A 15,410-nucleotide genomic window follows, 5' to 3' on the forward strand; every position below is an offset into this window, starting at 1 on the left:
TTGAGGTTATAGACCAATGGTTGAGGTTATAGCCCAATTGTCGAGGTTATATCCCAGTGGTTGACCAGTGGATGAGGTTATAGACCAGTGGCTGCGGTTGTTGACCAGTGTTTGAGGTTAAATACCAGTGGTTGAGGTTATAGACCAGTGGTTGAGGTTATAGCCCAATTGTCGAGGTTATATCCCAGTGGTTGACCAGTGGTTGAGGTTATAGCCCAGTGGCTGAGGTTATAGACCAGTGTTTGAGGTTATAGACCAGTGGTTGAGGTTATAGCCCAATTGTCGAGGTTATATCCCAGTGGTTGACCAGTGGTTGAGGTTATAGACCAGTGACAGTGCCGTGGCGGGGCTCAATTCGGAGTCCCGGGTTCGACCCCGGCAGCGGCATTTAGAAGGAGGCGAAATGCAACAACGCTCGCATGGTACATAGACTCAGGTGCATGTCAAAAGAATACCAGGTACTAGTCATTCTATGCATTAACAGGCTCGCGCATACTCGCGGACGACCTTCTGGTGCTATGAAGGGAAGGCTGCGGAGGCAAGGCGCGCAAACGTGAGAGCGCTTCTGAAAAAGAGATCCGCGTTTTAATTTACGTTCTTTTAGGCTGGGGAAGAGAAAACTTAAACGCCTTATTAGCTACAGTTAAAAAATTTGTCGCAGTTTCACCCGAAAGGCGAAGGAAGCATCAGTTGCCATAGCAAATTAGTAGAGAGCTATACGGAGTAAGGATAGTAGTTTTATCAGCTGTATAAACTTGCACATGCAGCAGCACAGTAACGCGCAGAACTGTTGTCGACGCCGTCGGCGTTTTGCCCGCGTTCGCGCCCAAAGCGCGTGGGTTGGTTGACTGTTGCCGGTGCCTCTGGGGGCGGCTCGGAGGTAAGATTCCCGACGCTGCTCGACGAGTGGGACGTCCCGTTCTGATCTCGTCGAGCAGCGTCGGGAATCTTACCCACCTTCTCGCCTCGCCTCGCAACGTTTTATTGCGATAGCAATTATATGAACACTCCAAAGAGGATTTCTGCCGTCGCCGTCGCCGTGAGGTTCCGTATGACGTCAACGGCGATGAAATCGTCGCCGCGCTCCGGACGCTGTATGAGCGAGTGACAGGGCGCGAGGGACGTGCGCTTTCACGGGGAGCGAACGCACGTCGGAGAGCAAACGCGCGTTCTGCGCTGTGCTCCCTGAAGGGCTACAGAATTAAGCGTCTGTTTCCTCCTTTACAATCACCATATATAGAGAGCAAACGCGACATCTTCCGTCGCGCGAAAGGCCGTGGGAGGACGGGACGGAGGGAGGGGAGGTGACGTTTAGCTGCGGCACCAAATGCGTATTTATATACAAACGTTGCGAGGCGAGAAGGTGGGTAAGATTTCCGACGCTGCTCGACCAGTGTCCCATTCTGATCTCGTCGAAAACCTCCGAGCTGCCCCCAGAGGCACCGGTGACAGTCAGCAACGCCACGCACGTTCGGTGCGAACGCGGGCAAAACGCCGACGGTGTCGACAACATGTTGTTCTGCGTGTTGCTGGTGCTGCGGCATGTCCAAGTTTGTTCAGCTGATAGAACTACTATCCTTACTCCGTATACATAGCTCTCTACTAAGTTGCTATCGCAATTGATGTTTCGCCTTTCGGGAGAAACTGCGACAAATTTTTTAATATTAATCCGCATTTAGTGCCGCAGCTAAACGTCGCCTCCCGTCCCCCCACGGCCTCTCGCGCGGTGGAAGAAGTCGCGTTTGCTCTCTATATATGGTGATTGTAAAGGAGGAAAGAGACGCTTAATTCTGCAGCCCTTCAGGGAGCACGGCGCAGAACGCGCGTTTGCTTTCCGACGTGCGTTCGCTCCCCGTGAAAGCGCGCGTCCCTCGCGCCCTTTGACTCGCACATACAGCGTCCAGAGCGCGGCGACGATTTTATCGGCGTTGATGTCATACGGAACCTCACGGCGACGGCGACGGCGACAACGACGCCGACGGCAGAAATCCGCTTTGGAGTGTCCATATAATTGCGGTCGCAATATAAAAGTTGTCGCAGTTTCACCTGAAAGGCGAAGCATCAATTGCGATAGCAAACTTGTAGAGAGCTATACGGAGTAATGATATTAGCTTTGTCAGCTGTATAAACTTGGACATGCAGCAGCATCGGCAACACGCAGAACTGTTGTCGACGCCATCGGCGTTTTGCCCGCGTTCGCTCAAAATGCGTGCGGCGTTGGTGACTGTTGCCGGAGCCTCTGATATAAATAGGCACTGCGTGCCGCAGCTAAACGTCGCCTCCCTTCCCTCCCCCTCCCCCACGGCCTCTCGCTCGTCGGAAGAAGGCGCGTTTGCTCTACATACATGGTGATTGTGAAGGAGAACAGAGACGCCTACTTCTGCAGCCCTTAAGCGAGCACGGCGCAGAACGCGCGTTTGTTCTCCGCCGTGCGTTCACTCCCCGTGAAAGACGCGCCCCTCGCTCCCTTTCACTCGCACATACAGCGTTCGGCGCGCGGCTCTTCTTTCGCTCCCACTTACCCCTCCCCGTTGGCGCTGAGGTAAGTGGTTCTTGAGGGAAAGGGAAAGGTTGGCGCTGAGCCGTGCTCCCTCAAGGGCTGCAGAAGATAGCGCCAACCTTTCCCTTTCCCTCAAGAACCACTTATCATCATCATCATCATCGGCGACGATTTCTTCTCCAAATGACGTCATACGGAACCTCACGGCGACGGCGACGGCGACGCCGACGGCAGAAATCTGCTTTTGAGTGTCCATATAAATGCTATCGCAATAATAAGACAGAACTCACCGTTGAGTCTAAAAGCGGACTTATTTTTCGGCGGCTGTTTCCCCTTTCGCGTCTGGGCGAACGCGTAACCGTCGCACGTCGGAGCTGCGTTGATTCGGCGTCTGTTCCGAGCAACCAAAAGCACTGTCGAACGCTGCCGGACTACTTGGCCCATTAACACATGTGCAGCAGCCACGCGCCCGTAGCTTTTCCTTCATAGCCACAGAAAGTTGTCCGCGAGTATAGTATGCATTGATTGCCCGGTTGTAACGCGTATGCACTGTACCAGTAGTGAGGACTTTCTCCTCGGCATTGCGTCGTCACTTTAGTATGATAGAATACTCTTGTGCACGATAACTCAATTATTCACTGTGTTTCCTTTTATTAAACAAATTAAGTTAAAGGACTTGCGCCGGGCGATAAACGTTGCTTTTCACTTTACTTACTTTTGCACATCTGTCAATCCCGAGGAAGAGATGTTTGTAGGTGTTGTCAGCACATCTTGGGTTCGTAATGTGGTTACCTGTTATAAGATCTGTTGCTGGTGCGTTGTTCACTGAGCTTTAAGCAATGATTTATTCTTATGCGGTCGTGCATGTCGATTTAACTGCTAAAGCGTTGCAATACGTGTGGTACATCTGGGACAGATCATTTGTACTCATGTTCTCGCCTTACCCGCCATGGTTGCTTAATGGCTATGGTGTTGGGCTGCGAAGCACGAGGTCGCGGGATGGAATCCCAGCCACGGCGGCCGCATTTCGATGGGGGAGAAATGCGAAAACACCCGTGTACTTAAATTCGGGAGCACGTTAAAGAACCCCAGGTGGTACAAATTATTCCGGAGACCCCCCACTACGGCGTGCCTCATAATCAGATCGTGATTTCTGCACCTAAAACCCCATAATTTAATTTCATTTGAACTGTTGTTGCGTTCATGTCATTATCTACGCATGTTTCTTTTACTATTTGTACAGTTTCTTTTTTTTTATTCCCGTAGAGGTAAACCGTTCCGTAGGGTAGCTGGTTATCCTCGTGAAGCTACAGGTGGCACCAGAGTTGTACCTTGCAGTTCGTGTTCAAGGTATACTGTGTATTCAATTGTTATTGTGTCGGAAGTGGCTGTGAAGTAATCATTCTTTTTCTAAACACTTAAACCCTCGTCAGCTTCCGACACAGAGCTCCCGAAATATATTCGGCTTCACGCTTCTGGAACAGACCGCTAAATGTAGCGGGTAACGAAGTGAACAGCAAGTATACAATATCCTGTAAAGATGCGGCACCTTCAAGCCAGCACTAATATTGCAGCGCATTCGAGAACTGCATTGCTAAATAAATTTTACTCCGAAATGCATTTTTTTGAAATCTTAAACATTGCAGCTAATTCTGTATATTCACCATTAAATTTTAACTTTCGATGCAGTCAGTATTGAAGCGGGAAGCGCAGAAGAGGCAGCCTGGGTATTAAAGAGATAGTATTATTATTAGTAGTAGTATTATTATTAGCTCGAGGGCTCCTACATAAATGCATGGAAAACTAGAAATACTTTTCTCGCCAACCACTGCACCAAATTTGATGAAGTTTGTTGCATTAAAAAGAAAAAAAGTTATTATCTAGTGACTGTTCGTAAGGGATTTTTGGTTTAGGCCATCAATTGTTTTAATCAATTGATGAAAATTGCAAGTTTTCTGTAAAACGAGACTATCCAGTGTACAACTATTTAACTCGGCAATGAAGAATAGTATCACAGTTCTGTAAGTAAATCTAATAGTACGTCTAAAGCGGACAAAATTGATTTATAATATATGGCTCATAAGTACACCACTAATATGTGAGTATGACTTTTGTAAAACATTCGTAAACATTGTAACAAAGCCACGTAAGATATAAAATAATTTACCAAGGTTGTCCCATGTGAATATTCTAACGGATTCGGTTTACAAAACTACGATATCAGATCTTCGTGCAGAGTTACGGATTTGTAAACTTCGTGCTTCAATTCTTTTCATACTTACTGATTAGTAATTCTTGTAGAATGTGTTAGGGCGAAACCTTCAGTCAATAGCATTTAACTGTCTGTCTCAGATGCAACAAACTTCATTAAGCTCGGCCGAGGGGTTGTCTCGGAAAAGCATTTCTCCGTCTTACATGTATTCGAATAGGCGTCACCGGAGTTGGGCCTGAGCTTAAAGCTTCATCTTAAGTCAGACGGAACGCCCTGTCACGAAAAGCCAAAAGTCAAACACCCCGTGACGAAACGCGTGTCGAATCGTGACAGATCTCCTATACGTGTCTAAAACATGGTGTCACCCGCCGTGGTGGCGTAGTAACTTTGGCGTGGCGCTGTTAATCCCGAGGTCGTGGGATTGAATCCCGGCCACAGAGGCCGTACTTCACTGGGGGCTAAATGCAAAAGCGCCCTTGTGCCCGTGCACGTTAAAGAATCGCAGATGTTCAAAATTTAACCGGAGCCCCACACTACGGGCGTATCCTCGCAATCATGGTTTGGGCGCGTAACGCCCCAGCATTCTTTTTGAAATGACCTCTAAGATGTATTTCCGGCTCTGCAATAGCTTCCGGCGCATGCGATAAGCCAAACTGCGGCCTTCGAGATTAGCGTCTTTGACCGAGAGAGGCAATTCGAGGAAGCTATCGGCTGTGCGATAGCTTCCGGCGCATGCAATCAGCAAAACTACGGCCTTCGAGATTAGCATCTGTAACTGAGCGAGGGACGTCGCTGGGGCGTGGATTTGCGCACGAGCTATTCGGAGCTCACTTTCGTTAGACCTCACAACTTCCACAGTGAAGTTCACTTCGCGCTTTGTATCGGATTTTGCACGGACACGTATACGTGCTCAGTCGAGCTTGCTGAGCGGAGCGTATAGCGGCTTGAAATGTAGCTCATGGATTCTGAACCAGAAGTCGTCGAGAAGGGTCGTTTGTAAGCGCTTTACCGTAAAGTTCAAAGGAAGCAGCCGGATCTACTTCCTCTCATGTTTATTCAGTAATGCCGCGCGATTCTGTAGCATTTTGGTTCTTCCGAGTTCAAAGGATTTACCAGTTTGCTTGGGATTCGGTGCTGTCCATTTGTTTCGGGTATCGAGTGCCTTTTCAGCAAAATAAAAACAAGAAGAGGTATCTTCTGTTTTCTGAAATTTATTTTATTGATGTTATTACTTCTTTTTCTTTTGTGTTTGCAGGAATCCTTACACGGAATCGAAAATTTCCCGAGCCATTTGTATAATGCGCTGTGGGGAAATCAGTTCGCGAAATCAAAGTTTCCTGAGCTATTTGTGTAATGTGCTGCTACTTCTCCACAGAGCTAGCGGTAATCTCGGCTGCCTTTCTTTCTTTCGTTTCTGCGTTCTCAAACATCTATCCGGATGACCATTTGGTTTTTCGGTCTTGTCGCTCACACCATTACTTGAAATATCGCCGAGCAAAGCGTGTTTCCGGAAGCGTTGGAGCGAAATATTTCTTTTCTAGAAACCTGTACGCATTGACCGCCCCCCCCCCCCCCCCTTCATTTTTTAACCCTTTCAGACGCCACTTTGTCGTGTTGATTGAAAACTTACTTTCGCCACATTTTGTCATCTTCAGAATCATAGAAAGTCTACAGCTCCAGAAAGGATTAAGAATTTTCAATTCTTCGGTGAGTTTTGTCAAGCTTGCAGAATGTGGACTCCACGCAAAAACTCACCCCAGGAACATCATATATGAAAACATTAACTATTTCGTGTATTGAAAAGCTTGAAAAACACTTATCCCGCAACTTCAATATGATGCCTGGTATGTACATGACATTGTGAAAACCATTGAAAGAAGTGAACCCACGACATGCAACAACATACTGACACCGAGCAAGAACACCCAACCGTGTACCTTCTCACTTATTTTACTAAAACATCTTGCACATGTTATCCAAAATTGCAGCAAAATTCCAATCATAAGTGTTTCTAGATATATGCGATGCATTTTAATTATCATTACTTCCATCAGTTCTTTTGCTGTTGATGCACTATCTTGGTGTACACAATTGTTTACACAGCGTCTGAAAGGGTTAAATATTTCTTTTTTTTTCGTGCTGGATATCCACGCTTTAGATAAGACTTTTTTTTTGCCGACAAGAAATCAATGATGAAAGGATTGTTCGCTAAAGTTAAGTAAAATTTTCTATAAGCGGTACATCGCTAGCGCTACGTACCCTGAATATCGTCACGGACCTTTCTTTGCAGCGTTAAGCTTTTCTCAGCATTGACGAATGCAATTTTCAGTAGTGCTTGTTGGTTGTTCACCGCTGCAGGGTAAGGGCGCAGGAAACTAACGAGGACAAATTGAGTTACAAAGACTCCACAGCCTTACAGTTCAAATGGTCCTAAATGTTTATGATTCTCCCCAGAGGCGATCAATGTATGTTTTCATTGATGAAACAAGTACATTTTTTTTATACTCGTTGGTCGCCACTACGCACCCCTTAGACTGTATTTGTATGCAGTCGGATGTAGTACCCATTGAATGTGCAGATCGACGTATTGACGCAACGAATCAGTACAATTCAAGCCTGCAGATTGATTTTGACGATATGTTTCCCTCCGAAATGCTAAACTAATGTCATTCTGAAATTTAAGTAACCAGCTATGAGATTGCCTTGCTCATCTGGGACCAATCAGTATAATAGTAACCTGATGCTTAACCGAGAAGGCTGTTATAGGCGTCTTCTCTCCTTTAAAAAAACAATATTTTTCACAGCATACCTGCTGGCCATTGTTGTAGTGCTATGCAAAGTTCTTAAGCAGGAATCGTCAGCTGTCGTAATTACCCACTGTATTTCGGCATGTTCTTCGCTTCCCAAACAAATTCAGGTCTCCAAGTGTGCTCCAATATTTGGTCCTTACAAATGTGCCAAAAATATATTTGCTATGGATACCAGGCCACTGCGGTTTGTACTTAAAAAAAAGAAAACGACGCTTAAGCTGCGCCTTTAAGTGTGGAACGCGATAGCATTCAAAGATCCCTGAATGCTTGTCAGGCTTCCCGGCAACTGTAGATTTCTTTCTTTTTCTACACCTTCGCCTCTGCACGCCGCTGTTGGTATGGTATAAATGCTGGAAAAGGGGATTTGTGCTTTGAGTTCCTCGTAACAGAATTATGTTTTCTCGCGCTTTCGAATTACAGTCCGATGCTATCATGTCTGTAGGTCGTGGTTAAGTCGTACTTTACGATTTTTCTGACGGATTTTACTTTGAGAAATTCAATTTTGTCCACTGACGCCTGGCGCCATGCGGAGGGGCTGCTCGGTCGGGGTGGTTCGGGATGATTTTCTCCGCCACCGAGGAGGAGGAGGAACAAACTTTATTTAGGGCAGCACTAAGGATTGTGAATTGTGGCGATTTGGGCCTGTTGGTTGTACATCGGAAACGTTTTGCAGCGCAGGAGCAAGAAGAACGCAAAAGAACACATATGGGACGACATACGAGTGCACTGAGCAGCACTAAGGCCCAGCAAAGAAGAGCGCCTGCTCCGCTAAGGCTCACTGATGATCCGCCGAGTCCTAGTGAAACCAAGTACTCCAGGAAGGAGGGGGAGGATAAGGGAAATAAGGAGAGGTAATGGTAGTGTTACATGAGTACAGGGTGTGTTCTGTATCTGCCCTTATCTCCGGACAGTTGGGACAGTGAGCGGTGATACGCCATCCGAAGTAGTAGAGCATTAGTAGGGTGAAGAGAGTGTTAGTCTGAACTTTGCGAAGGAAATGTGCTTGGTCCGTGTTCGGGTCAGGGTGGGGTAATATAGTGTGGTTTTCCCTGATGTTCTTGTAGTGTTCAGCTATTTGCTCTTTGTACGTGGTGGCGTCTTCCACTGTCGCTGGATTTAGCCAGGAAATAGAGGGCGCTCGGAGGTGAACTTCGCCGATGCCAGCGCCCCCACGTCGACACCGACGCCGGATTTTCTGCGACACGCGGGGTCTTTAACGCTATCGCGTTAAAAATTGTGGATTTATTAGCCGAGCGTGTCTAAATGAACCTCTCATGCCTAGTTTACCTGATTCGGCTTACGTGACTATTGAGATACAGAAAGTATTGCTCACTAAATGATTGAAACAAATTATCGCTGGCAACATTTTCAGGCTTTAAGCATCTCCACTTTTGCTGGAAGGGTGTCCTTTTCGACAACTGGACGTTTAATACGCCAAATTACGCTGTCACATCCCACAGTCGAAATGTTACCTCCATACCCCTGGTATGTTATTCTCCTCTCTATGCCATAGTCGTAATGAAATGAAATCGATTGATGACTTCTTTTTATCCTGCCGATGATATTCAAAACAGAGGAAGAGGTTACTCGAAGCTTCATCGTGGAGCTTGCAAAGTTTGGAAGATTGGATTAGGATTAAATGTTCTGGCAAGAGCATCAATCGGGGCCTCGATACTAAAGGCACAGATCTGTTTCTTGCGCTCTGCGTGATTTTTTCATTATATTGAAGAAAAAAGAGAAAACGATTAGCGGTCAAATTTTTTGTAGCTTCACTCTCCTGTTGTATTGCCTATTCATGAAGTTGGTTCTCCAAATTTTTAATGATGTATTTTTTTTCTCTGCTTCAATAATAGTTCCTTCATAATCTTGTTTCAGTTAGACTGCCAACCCGCGCACTAATCTAGTTTGTCGGTCTTTCGTTGTGTTCTTTTTTGTGTCTTTTCGTTCCCTCTCTTGAAATAAGAACTTCTCTAAGAGGAAGCTTTAGCTCGGGCCCAACTCTGATGCCACCTATTCAAAGACACGTAAAGCGAAGAATTGCTTTTATGAGGCGACTCCTGTGCCGATTTTAATGAAATGTGTTGCATGTGAGAGAGAAAGTTGGTTGCTAGTGACTGTTGGAAGTGGAATTTTAATTTAGGGCATGCATAATTTATTTTACCCAAAGTGAATATATATATATATATCGCGCAAGTGATGGTGGAGCACCGGAGCACCGTCAATTGCTTGTCGCCCCACGAAGACGCTGAACGCGTGTCGAGAGTAAAATCCTGAGCAGCAGTTTGCGATGTCGTGAACGCGGTTTAAATCATGGATTCAGGACCTCAAAGAGATGCGACGTCATTCTAACGCATTTCTCTCGCATTTACCGCTTAATCGCCGCTGATTTTGTTTTGTTTACAATTGTACCTCAACTGGACGAAACAATCATTATGTGACCAATGCTCGTTTTCCGGAGTCTAGTTCGAACGTATGCGCATTGCGAAAGGAAAAAATTAAATAGAAACAACGAAAGTAGTGTTGCGAACGAGAGCTGTATAGCAGGAAGCGTGGGGAGGGAGGTTCCAAAATCGATAAGGATCTCGGTCGGTCGAACGGTTTCGGGGAACCTGGCCCTCGTATTGAACGAAGTGGTAAAAAAAAAGCAACAAAAGGAAGAAATAGCAAATGAAGTGCGAGAATATCAAAAAGAAATAAAGCGATGGCAATTTGCAGAATAGATGCTGTAGCGACGTCCTGGCCTCTTTGTCCATTGGTCCAAACATTGATAAAGTGGTGGGCGGCGCTCGACTTAGCGAATAGGCCTCTGTGAGAAAAAGAAAATTAAGAAGAAATATAAAGATCACATTTACCATATCCATCTCTCTTCAGAGAATTCCATTGCATTCCCGAGAAGCTTGACTCTTTTTCTTCCCCCTCCTCACCCCCCCCCCCCCTCTTTTTTTTAAAATGAAAATGGATTTACAGCGCGATTGCGCGCTGTCGTATAAAATTTCGTTTGCATTGCGTTAAAGTGTTCTTAGAATCCCTCCATTTATATCGAATATTATTATAGCCTCTGTGATTGTTGCGCACTGATTATCTCGGAGGCTAAGTCGTATGATGAAATACCCTCGAGCTAACGCGGGTATTTCATCATACGACTTTACCTCCGAGATCATCAGTGCACAACAATCACAGAGGCTATAATAATATTCGACCATGCGCTTCGCGATTAGTGTTTGCGGATGCGGCAGTTGTTTATTGCTTAATTAGGCAACCTGTAATCTTTAATATCCTGATTTTGCGTATTTATCGCCGGCAGTTACTGTTCAAATTTAAGAAGTCGCGCTGACTTGTGCAGGTATACTGAACGTCAGTATACCTGCAGCTGTGACTGTGAGCCACTCAAGTATGACGATAGTGTCGCCTTTGGCCTTTAAAATCTATCTATCTATCTATCTATCTATCTATCTATCTATCTATCTATCTATCTATCTATCTATCTATCTATCTATCTATCTATCTATCTATCTATCTATCTATCTATCTATCTATCTATCTATCTATCTATCTATCTATCTATCTATCTATCTATCTATCTATCTATCTATCTATCTATCTATCTATCTATCTCACCAGATAGCGGCTGCTGTTTTGGAATAGAGGTCAGATCAGCGCCTGCCTCTGTGTAAAACAAATATGAGTTCCATGGTGCTACGAAAAATGTAGTAATGTGCCGGCATCGCTGGTCTTCGACTCTGTCTTTACGTCGCCCAAAATCGCTGCCGCATCTGGGTCCGACAGGTAATACGGCGTAATTGCTGTTCCGAAGCAAACGGAAGAAGCTGTTGAGAAATATGGCCCCGTTTTCCACTCGATTTCGCTCCTTCCACGAACATAGCTCGTCGCCTGATCTTCGGGAACTCTCGGGGTTTATCGCCGCTCCGTCCAGACCGTTACCTTCGCGACGCTAGTGCACGACCCATTCGTTCCGTGTCGTTTCCAAGTTCGCACACGGCCCCATCCTCGAAAGGAGCCGTGACCCAAACCTCCATTACCTGCAAGGAAGGTTTGTTCTCATTGCCATTTAAGCTGGAGGAAGGGTGATGAGGCCGTTAGAAATAATCCGGAAACGGCAAGGGTCGACACAGAACGAAGTTTAGCCGTAGGAGTCGATCTTCTGTTCCGATCAGGTGCGTTTGGAAAATTTAGCTTTTTTGAGTGGCGAACAATCGAACAATTAGATAGATAGATAGATAGATAGATAGATAGATAGATAGATAGATAGATAGATAGATAGATAGATAGATAGATAGATAGATAGATATAGATGCTCTAATAGTATCTAATATATACCATTTGATGCCATTACCATACTTACATATTGATGCAATTATAATTGCCAATACATACCATTACATCAAACAGATATTATATCAGGTTAACTGATACAGGTTCAAATAAAGGAGAAAGAGGCAGAGGTTGGCCGGAAAAGCATCTGTCTAGCCTACTACTCAATGGGCTAGAAAGAAGCAGAGGTTGGCCGGAAAAGCATCTGTCTAGCCTACTACTCAATGGGCTGAATAGGGCGAACAAAGCCTAATTGAGAGATGTGTTGCTTGAAGGTTAAATAGATAGATCAGTTGATAGATAGATACATAGATAGATAGACACAAACAAAACAAAAAGACAGAAAAGAAAAAAAAACAGTGACAGTGCAGCAGGGCTAACACCAACAACTACAATAATAGAAATAACGCGAAGATTGTGATCACGATCAACTGTGACAACGCCACGACCAATGAATCCTATTCGCAGTACCACTGACGACAGTTGCTAAGGTAGGACGAGCAATAACGACACCTATCAAAATCTGAGCTCCTCGCAGTCACCTTTAACAACGTGCAGTCAGTCGTTCGCACATCTATTTAGAACCCCGAATTTACGTTTGGCGATGCAAAGAGATCGTATTTCTGTGTCGCTTGCTGCCACCACCCTAAAACTTGCAACAACAAATGCCACCAGGACGCACAGGCCGCACAGTATCGAGCCCGGTACCTCGAAACTACCAGCTGCTGCCTTTTTTACTCTTATAGCTTTGCTATGCAGGCGAAGCGCGCGAGCGCTCTGGATTTAAGTGTTGACGTCTGTAATATACGTTGTCGCTTCTATAGACTGGCCCCTTAACCTGTCACCGCCATCACAAAAGTCTCGTTTTGTCTCGTTCCGTCTCGTCGCCCGCACATCACTTCCATTTTTCCTCGCCTCCATCGAAGAAGGGCTTGCGGATCAGCAAACCGAGAATAAAGATAAATAAAGACGTATATGGAGAACACTGAAGGGTGTGGAACCGAATGGAAAGTGCTCCGCGAATGCGTATCATACCTCTTGTACTCCTATGGATAGCAGTGTGTGGCGTTTGCCTGTCTTCTACGACCGTTGTACTGACTTAGTGACTCCTTTTGTTTTTCCGGATTCTCTTATTCCGTTTTACCCATACGTCTACGATGCTTGTTTAGTTGGATATCTGTCCCGTCGTTACCATTTAGTGTTCCTGCTTTGCCTTTCCGGATCCCTTGTTCATTTTTGTTTTCTTCGTCGCCGAAGTCCCGAACGGCGAGCGGCCGTAAACTCTCGGAATAAGTCCCAGTGAGAGGAGACAAAGAGCCCGGATATTTCAAATGAACGGCCCCGGGCTATTCGCCAGGGATTACCGGTGGATAGAGAGGAAGAGCGAAAGACAGAAAAAAAAAGAAAGGTGGATCTAAAAGGGATAGAGACAGAAAGTGGTTGAGACTTTCCTTTCGTCTGTTCTCCCCAGGCACCGTCGGGTCTGCTCGCTTCACACCGTCTCCCTTTTTTCCTTTATTTTTTTTTTTTTGCCCCACAAAGCGCAACCGTCTAGACTATCAGGAATGGGGAGCAGGAGCTCTGATGCTTCACCTCAACAACTGCGTGCAGTGCAGGAAAGAACTATGTAGGCTGTGCTAGCCAACCGGAGGAAAGATAATCAGAAGGCGTTCTTCCAACGTCTGCCTTTGATCGTAGTCTGTGGGACGCCGACGCAACGGGAGAATTAAAGCGTCACACGTAAGGATTTGTAGCCCGCAATGGGCAAGCCATCCCTTCTGGAACACGCAATCGGCTCTTCTTAGTGATTGGCTGAAACAAGCCTTACGTATAGTCTTCGCTGCATGCAGGTGGTTCAAATAAGCAAAATCAAAGGCAGCGATTGGTGGTATGTTGGCGGATAAGGAGAACTGCATGGGCAAGCCCGCGTTGTCGTCTGCTGTAGAAAACCGCGAAACAGACGACATCGTCACAGAGTGGGAGGCGGGGGGTGTCTAGCAGACATGCAGACCCAGAAAGAGGTGAAAAAAAAAGTAGCTTTTTTATCATTCGAAGTTTTTGACGTGGGCAAACATTTCTAGCTGAAACACAAACACCACTGGTCAGTCTTAGCGACTGCCTCAGCATTCCTCCAAACTGTTTCCCACAGCCGTGTGCGGTATTTTAAAAGCGCGGAATATACGAGCGCGAACGTCATCGCCAGGTATTTGCAGGAGAAACTTGGGAAAAAGAAATCTAGTCCGGAGACCGTTGAACGAAAGTACTAAACTTGGCTTTCGCTGCGACTGCTTGACGCGGTCACTAGATAGTCTTCGCTTGTCCGCATACGCGCGTATTACCGGATACGCAATATCAGAGAAGCGGACGTCAAGAGCACGGGCTGCTGGCGTCACCTTGTGATGCTGAGTTCGACCAGAGTGCATAGAGCAATTATTGCAATGACAGTCTATGTGGAACTTAGCTCATCGCGTAAAGGTGTCGGCAACATTGGTATATATATATACAGTTACGCGAAAAGGCTTCACAAACCTACTATCTGGCCTACGCGAGTAGAGCTTAGTAGTGGCAACGATCTTACGTAATAATTAATTAATTAATTAATTAAGTGCACTTGTTATTCGCAATTTGCAACGTTGTGAAAAATCCAACTTGTCGACAGCCTGCCCCTTGTGCGGCAATAGGCTTACTGATAAGCTGAAACTTGTTTATATCTCTGGTGTTCCTTAAGTTGCAATTAGTTTACGAGCAGGCTAGAAAACATCGAATATTGACAGCTCGACAGAGACTTACGCTGCCAGCGTGTAAATGAAGCCCGAGCGTGTGCTGTAGCGTCCCGAATCGGCCGGGCGCATTCTTTCATTGTTTCCCATCGAGGCAGGCCCTTTCATGAGCGTCGCTCAGACGGCGACAGTGCCAGACACCGACGGGACAGGCAAACAAGCGCCCCAACTCGGCAGTGCGCATTCTTTGAGTGCTTCCCCCGATTCCACCCCCTTTATCAGCGGCCGCCTACTTGGCGACGCGGCCCGACAGTGGCATGCGACGTTCGGACAAAGAAGCTCACCTAGAAGAGACCGACCACAACCGCCACCCTTCGTCAGACGCGGGGATTAGTGCAAAGGCCATTCTCCCGACCCTGGCAAGATGACCGTCGGAGGGCAAGAAACAGGTCACCGACTTTCGTGGAAGGAGTGTCAACCCCCTGTTTCCGGATTGCCTCGTCCTTGCTTCGAAGGTGCAACATTGGAGGCGGAGTTCAGCGAACAAGACGGCCCGTCTGATTGGCCGCATCAAGGTCATGTGATTCCCTAGTCAGGTCAACTAGGGAAGACCGATGTTTTATAAGGAGACACCTTGCGTGCAGTGGTGTGTCCTGACGAGTTCGGACATGTGCTCAGACATGTAGTGAGCTGAGACTTTCAAAGTGCTCCCCCATGGAGTGGGCTCCCATATTTGGAGCCACTGTAAATATGTAGAATAAGCCCCTTTTTTCTCTCGCTCTTACTCCCGGACGTACTCATCCCTTTGGCTGAAGGATCACCGGCCTAAACGCTAC

The 15,410-nt window shown here is 46.3% G+C and overlaps 1 protein-coding gene across 2 annotated transcripts in view; it reads left to right on the forward strand.

The window, feature by feature from the left end:
* LOC119457907 (beta-1,4-glucuronyltransferase 1) overlaps positions 1-15,410 on the forward strand; it is a 414,428-nt gene that overhangs the window by 303,299 nt on the left and 95,719 nt on the right. The window lies entirely within an intron of this gene.

This window comes from Dermacentor silvarum, chromosome 7 (genome assembly GCF_013339745.2).
Source record: "Dermacentor silvarum isolate Dsil-2018 chromosome 7, BIME_Dsil_1.4, whole genome shotgun sequence".
NCBI lineage: Eukaryota > Metazoa > Arthropoda > Arachnida > Ixodida > Ixodidae > Dermacentor > Dermacentor silvarum.